The 7,787-nt window shown below is 44.4% G+C and overlaps 1 long non-coding RNA gene across 1 annotated transcript; it reads right to left on the bottom strand.

Annotated features, from left to right (window-relative positions):
* Window positions 1-1,673: 1,673 nt before the first annotated feature.
* LOC107676074 (uncharacterized) lies at window positions 1,674-7,787 on the bottom strand. Its single transcript, XR_001632684.1, has 3 exons — window positions 7,776-7,787; window positions 7,687-7,689; window positions 1,674-1,734 (listed from the first exon to the last, which is right to left on the bottom strand). It is a non-coding gene; the product is annotated as an uncharacterized LOC107676074 (long non-coding RNA).

Raw genomic sequence — 7,787 nt, forward strand, 5'->3', positions numbered from 1 at the left:
GGCTCCTGGGGGGTGAATAAAGGCCTCCTGAAGTAAAGCGATGCATTTGTATAAGAAAAATAACCATATTTACTTTATAAACTGGTGTTTTGTTTTGCTCTCTCCTCTGCGCTTCCGCGTTTGTCACTGCGCTTGCCTATGTCCAGTGGCGTAGCGAGTCAGCCCCGGGCCCCTATGCAAAAAAAATGTACGGGCCCCCCCAAACATTATGGGCTCCAACTCGGTTAACCTAACTTAGGCCCTATTGTTGATTTTTCTGAAGTAAATAACGTTACGTGAATCGTGACTATTCACAAGCTGTTTTATTTACGCTCTAGGCTAATGCTTGGAAATTATGTTTAAAGTTTTCAAGTCCATTCATTATTTGTAGCACGCAAGCCAGCCAATAATCACAGCTTTGTGCTTTATTACTACAAAGTCTCAGCCTTCTGTCAATTTTATGATAACATGCAAACAATAAACGTCTTTTTACGCTCTTTAAAGCAGCACTATGTAACTTTTTCTGTGTTCAAAATTTGCAAAATGTATATAATGAGCGAGTACATCATGAATTCATCTTCCAAACCGCGTTTTTGTCTTGTTCCGAATCACTACGGTACACTTATAATAAGTACTTATATTTGGATCATTCATTAGTTTCCACCTGTGTTAATCAATCATCCTATTAGTCTATCATTTGGTTCAGTATAAATAGCCCTGCCTTTCCTAAGTTTATTTGGCTTGTCTCCATCGTTGAAAGTGGTTGTTTTATACATTTTTCCCCAGTGGCTTTATTAAAAGACTCTGTTTTTTGTATATCTGCCTCCTGCGTTCTCTTTCGAATTCCTTCGCCTGGCAACCCCTGACAGAAGACAGGACCCACAAAATATGAACTGGGCTGAGGATTTACTGCTGAACATCCAGCAGGAGGGAAAGCCATTGGAACGATATGTGGAGGAGTTCCTGAGTGTTTATCATCTGGTGAGCTGGAGCGATCATATGCTTAATGCTTGTTTCCGGATGGGACTGGATGATTATAAATCGTTCCGATTTCTGTCTCCTGGCGATTGTTATAGACCCGTAGCAGACTTTATAAATTACGTCCTCCATTTGAATGACTCGGATTTCTTTGTGGAAGATAATCGTCCTGATCCCATCCGGAAGCATGTGGGCGCTCCAGCTCACCACAAACCAGCTCCCTCCACATACTGCTCCAATGAGCCCGCTCCCCTCATTCCACCCGTGCCTTCCGGATCTCGTCCAAGATCCATTCCAGCCCTCAGCCCAGAAAATGAGGCACCAGCGCTCCTGGATTTGGCGCTTCCTTCGGAGTTCTCGGCTCCTATCCTCTCGCCTGAATCGGCTCTAGAAAGCTCTCCTGAGTCTCCTTCGTCTCTGCTGGTCCCGTCCAGCTCTCCATCGTCTCCTGAGTCTCCGTCATCTCCGCTGGTCCCGTCCAGCCCTCCTTTGTCTCTAGAGTGCCCCCCCCAGAGCCGGCTCCTCAAAAGTGCCCGCTCCTCCAGTGCACCCTCAAGTGCCCGCTCCTCCAGAGCGCCCCCCAGGATTCCTAGATTTCCCCAAGAAAATTTTGGGGGGAGGCCATATCCCGAGCTAGACTGAGCCAGCTAAGGCCACGGATGATCCGCCATGGTATGGCAACCTGAACTGCCTGCTCCGCCGTGGCCTCCTGACCACGCCCTGGAGGCTTCCCTGGTCTCGGCCCTGTTCCAGTCCTGCACCAGCCTCCAGGGCGCCCTCCCCAATGGTACTGTCCCGCGCCGTCTGGGAGGGGGGCGATCTGTCACGTGTACGTTTCAGTCTAGTTCCTGTCTGTCCTTATTTGGCTCTTTTCCTGTTCTCATTATTTAGTTAATCATCATTCATTAGTTTCCACCTGTGTTAATCAATCATCCTATTAGGCTATCGTTTGGTTCAGTATAAAGCCCTGCCTTTCCTAAGTTTCTTTGTCCTGTGTCCGTCGTTGAAAGCGGTTGTTTTCTGCATTTCTCCCCAGTGGATTTATTAAAAGACTGTTTGTTGTATATCTGCCTCCTGCGTTCTCCTTCGAACTCCTTCGCCTGGCAACCCCTGACACCTATAGGTGGAATTTTCACATTAACTTGTGAAATTATTATTACATTATTGTCGTAATTTTGACTCCTGTTAAAATATGACGTTAATCTTATTTAGTTATTTTTAAACGTGGCACAAAAATGCTGCCATATAGGCTACTGAATGCGAACACAGCGGCCCAAAAAACAAACCAATAAAAAACAAACAAGTAAAAAAAATAGTGAGGGGATATTTAAGTTATTTGTTAATGTTTTGAGTCAATATTGCAAAAATAAATTAACCTGACTGGCCATCTCCTTTGGACGTGCCTTTAGAAAGAAATGCACGGATTACATAATGAAAGAGTTTTTGTTTTCGATTTGAATTATTTCGTTTTAAAATAGTAATTTAGAGCATCCTATAGATATTTATCATGTCGGTGAAGCGCTCCTGCTCAAGACCAAGATGACAGAAAGCGCATCCTGTTTGTTTTCTTTATTTTACAAAAGCACAAGATTTAGTTGATATGGTGAGCATACACAAATAAAAGTAGACCCTTTACAGATTCAAGTGATGCATTACTTTTATGTGTCCAATCAAAAGTGATGGAGCATTTTAAGTTATTTTCTCTGGAAAATATGCAAGTGCTCCCGCCGGCGTCTTTGCCGACCCCAGGCGGTTAACCCTAGCTTTTATCTACAGCGTGTCACCTTCAAGCTCCTGAGAGTCTGAGGCCGCTGTAGAGTATGCATCATCTAATCCGCAGCCAAAAGAATTGATTTGCGATCTTCCGGAGCGGAATCAGATTTGACTAAACCACCGGACTCACAAGGCACTCTTCTGATGAACGCATGTGGTCCAGGGAAGAGCGAGAGAGAGAAAGGGGGATCCCGTTCGCTCACTCTCCGTACACTCAAGCTCATCGCTGTCACCCCAAGCATCCAGCTCATGCGGTGCCTCTGCAACTGCAGAACTGGAACAGCGGGGGTTGAACGAACATCTCTCCTTCCTCAGAAAAAGAGCGAGCCCAGAGCGCAACACTTACAAAACACCGATTAGACAGAAAGCGCATCCTGTTTGTTTTCTTTATTTTACAAAAGCACAAGTATTATGATATTGTGAGTGCACACAAATACAAGTAGACCATTTGCAGTTCCGAATGATGTATACTCTTACCTTTATGAGCAAAAATTACACCGTATTTTTAGGTTTCCACTGTTATCAACAACAACAAAAAAAATGCAAGTAATCGCACTGGCACCTCCATGTCCTGCAAAGCGCGCTTTAGCTTCCACTCTCCGCACAAACGATTGGATATGTGCCTAACAGTGCTCATTTATCTAGGTTAAATGTTTAAATTAATACTGTGAAATGCATGAAGTGTTTTATGTCTGTTTATTTTAGGCAAGTCGTGTTGGTTTGAGAAGGCTAAATTGATCAGACATAATGCTCAACTCACTGTCTGCCGCTGCCGCTTGGTCGTTCCTTTAAAAAACAAAAACTTGAATTTAACAAACATAAAATGTTCCAAACATATTTCTAAATTAACTTAAAGAAACAAAAAGAAATATGACCACTTTGCCATTAAAAACCAAAACTGAACTATTTTAATAGCTGTGTAATGGGGAAGAGAGAGAGAAAAAAGTCACGGTATCCAGTCGAACTCGGGCCGAGAATTCTCACAAGCTGTTGGACAAGGGCCGGGCCCATGCAGGGCTCTATTTGTTTCCTAGTTTCAATTAAAAGCTCCCCCCAGCTCGGCGGGCCCCCAAACTGCCCGGGCCTATATGCACCTGCATGCCCAGACGCTACGCCACTGCCTATGTCCTATGTCATCTGCTGGAACACTACTCTCTCGTGTATGTACGACAGTTAGCGGAAGTTAGAGGTTACAGTATATGAAGTTTATGAACATGGATATTTTTCTTATACAAACACATCGCTTCACTTCAGGAGGCCTTTATTCACCCCCCGGAGCTGTAATGGCCAACTGAAAACCATATTACAATCATTTGATATTCATTATGTTGCCTAATGTATATTCAGTATATAGACTAGTCCAATTTAATAAGTCACTCTGGCAAGAAAGCTTATGCCATTAACAGAAATATAAAACAGAAATCTATTTATTATAAACATAGATTGAAGCATAAAAGTAAAATATGACAACAATTTCAAACTGTGGCATGTGCCTGGACCAAGTGTTTATGAATTACATAAAAATTAAGCATTGCATAACCATTACATAACTATTTTTTTAAATGCTGGCACGAGTTATTGCTACAAAAGGCATGAATCATGCTCACACACCTGGGTTTAAACACTGAAAGCAGCATGCAAGTGTTGCACTCAAAAGACAATGTTGTTTTTAACCTTGAATAACTGAGATTGACGCCTGGCATTTGGAGGCAGATATTAATCAATTCACAGAGTGTTTCATTATATCTCACCGGTTCATTGAGGAAATAAATCCGGATTTACACACGCTACAATGAGCCCAAATTCTTCTTCCTGGCAGGATAAATCATCCTCATATGGATAGGCAGCCTTTGTGCGGTTGATTGGGCCTCACTTTGCATTTCTTATCATTTCTGTCTAATTTTCTATTGGTGGAATGATCAGACCTTTGCCTTAATTCATTTCTATGTTAAAAAAAAATACATTAATGGTCTTTAAATCTTAAAGCACCGCGACCTTCAAGGGAACCGACATAACAAAAGTCTGGAAAAAAAAGAGGAAAAGCAATAAGATGAGTTTAATTAATGTTTTATCAAAGATCATCCCAAGGTGAGTAGATGTTCCTCTCTTGATTTCATAAGCTCAAATGTCAAATGCTATATCCGACACGATCCGTGAGTAACAATCACACTCCCATCTTTAGAGCAATGACAGACTATACACTGAGGAGAAGGGGATGGATCTGACCTGGCCCAAAGCCTAAATATGTTCTCATGGTGGCCGGTAAGTTCTGAGACAGATAAATATAGGGAAGATTAGATAAGACATTGAATAATTACTGTATTTTTCCCATTTCCAACACACTTAGGGGGAAATTCAGAACATCCAGAATGGAAAAGAACTCGGAATATATCGACATGTTTTTAAAAGTTAAAACTAACATTAGTTCGAATTAGTTTCTATTTTTCTATTTTCTGTTTTCATTCAAATTTTAGTCATATTTTTAAGTTAAGTTTAAAATAAATTTCTGTCACATGAACATTCTCTGTTTCTTTGTTTTGGTTCAGTTCCTGTTTTGCCTGCTTTGTTTTTCCTTCGTTCTCTTTTTCCCAACACTAGTTAGTTTCTATGACAACTCATTAATTAGATCTCACCTGTTTTGATTCTGTTCATTATCTTGTGTATTTAACTTCCTCAGCTGGCTCCCTATCTTTGTCTGGTATTGTCGTGTCATGTGTTTCATGCTGTTTTTTTTTTCTGTAACACTTTACAATAAGGTTCATTAGTTAACAGTAGTTAACTGTATTAGTTAACATGAACGAAGCATGAACAATACTTCTACAGAATTTATTGGTCTTAGTTAATTTTCATTTCAACATTTACTAATACATTATTAAAATCAAAAGTTGTATGTTAGGGTTATGTTTAGTTTTGTTCTGTTTTCATTGTGTTTTCAGTGTATCTGTTCCCCTGTGACCTACTTTTACTTTGGCCCCTAATTGTCATTTCGTTCACCTGTGTTACATTAATTAACTCAGTTCTTTCGTTTGCTCCCTTACAAATACTCTCAGTTTTCCCTTAGTCAGAGTTCGTTCTCATTTATGTAATGTTGGTGTACTGGCCTGTCTCCTGGATTTGTTTATTAAAATACCTTTTGTTTATTTCCTTCGTCCTCGTGTGTGTGTCCCTCACCAACCCGTAACAGAAGAACGGACCCAACGATGACTGCAGCAGAGGACGCGCTGTGGGGTTTGCGGCAAGGCGGTCGGAGGTTGGAGCGATATGTGGAGGGTTTCCTCGAGCTCACCAACCGGGTGAGTTGGCACGACACCGCTCTAGGCGCGTGCTTCCTGCTGGGGTTGGATGACGAAACAATCCGCTGCGATCTCCCTACGGGTGATTTTCCTTTGATCGAGCTGATTAATCTCGTACTATTCCTAAATAGCTCTGATATGGAAGTTGAGGAAGTAATGAATATTCCCAAGCCTCGTCATCCAACTCCCGCAGGAATGTGCCGCGTCTCCCCAGCGCACCCCACGCCAAGAACCTCCACATGCCACTCCAACGGCTCTTCCCGCCTGTCTAAACCCAAATCCCCCGTGGTCCTCCGAATCTCCGCCGGAGTATTCAGCCCAGGAGTGCCGGGCTCTCAGCAGTTAAGATGGCCGGCCGCTCGGAAGTCAAGCCCGCCGGACATTCAGGTGGCACTCGCTCTGGTGCCAACTCCTCAAAAGCGCTTTGCTGTGCCTGCTCCTCCAGAGCGCCCTCCAGTGCCAGCACCACGTAAGCGCTCTAGTGAAGTGCAAAAGATCGCACTCATGGACACTGCACATATCCTTCGTAAGGTGCTTGGGTGAATTGCTGTGATCTCTTGTTGAGATCTGGATTCACCAGTACAACTGCAAATAAATGTGAGAAGAAAATATTTGAATGCTGTATAATATAATAATAATAATATATATTTTTTTCAGTTATATTTCCCATCCAGCATTTTTTTCACCAGTCACATTTTTGGTCATTTTCACAAAACTTTCATGGCCCATAGAATAGGTTGCTATATGAATAAGCAAAATGTCAAAAGAAGTGCTACTGTTAAATAAATAGATAGCTTAATGCATTCTGTTTATCAACATTTGAATGTGGGTAAATTTAATAAAAAAGCAACATTTTGAGAAAATCATCAATTAATAAGTTGAAGAAGTAAAGAAATTTCCCAAGCCTCGTCATCCAACTCCCACAGGAATGCGCCGCGTCTCCCCAGCTCACCCCACGCCGAGAACCTCCACATACCACTCCAACGGCTCTTACCGCCTGCTTTCTAACCCCAAATCTCCCGTGGTCCTCCGAAGCTCTACCGGAGCCTTCTGCCCAGGAAGGGCTCCGGTTCCCGAGAATAGCCCACGGAGGGCTCCTGATTCCCCGTTAAGCCCAGGAAGGGCTCCTGATTTCCCGTTAAGCCCAGGGAGGGCTCCTGTTTCCCCGTTAAGCCCAGGGAGGGCCCCTGATCCCCAGTTCTGCCCAGGAAGGACTCCTGATCCCCAGTTCTGCCCAGTGTCGGCTCCAGCCCCAGAGCTCGCTCCAGTGTCGGCTCCAGCCCCAGAGCTTGCTCCCCGGGGTTCTCGGCACCCGTCCTCACCCCAGAAACCGCGCTAACACGCTTCTCTGAGCCTCCTTCGCCTCCACTGGTCCCGTCCAGCCCTCTTTTGTCGCCTTCACCTTCGCTGGTCCTGTCCAGCCCTCAAGTGCCGGCTCCTCCAGTGCGCTCCCTCAAGTGCTGGCTCTGCCAGAGCGCCCTCAAGTGCCCGCTCCTCCAGAGCGCCCTCAAGAGCCCGCTCCTCCTGAGAGACCCCCAGGATTCCTAGATTTGCCCAAGAAGATTTTTTGGGGGGGGGCATATACCTGTGGCCGGGCCAGCCAGGGCCACAGAGGATCTGCCATGGCCTCCTAAGCTGCCGGCTCCGCCATGGCGGCCTGAACTGCCTGCTCCGCCATGGCCTCCTGAACTCCCTGATCCGCCCTGGAGGCCTTCCGTGTCTCCGTCTTGGACCAGCTTCCAGGGCACCCACCCCCCCTCCCTA

This window comes from Sinocyclocheilus anshuiensis, unplaced genomic scaffold (genome assembly GCF_001515605.1).
Source record: "Sinocyclocheilus anshuiensis isolate Anshui unplaced genomic scaffold, SAMN03320099.WGS_v1.1 scaffold1932, whole genome shotgun sequence".
NCBI lineage: Eukaryota > Metazoa > Chordata > Actinopteri > Cypriniformes > Cyprinidae > Sinocyclocheilus > Sinocyclocheilus anshuiensis.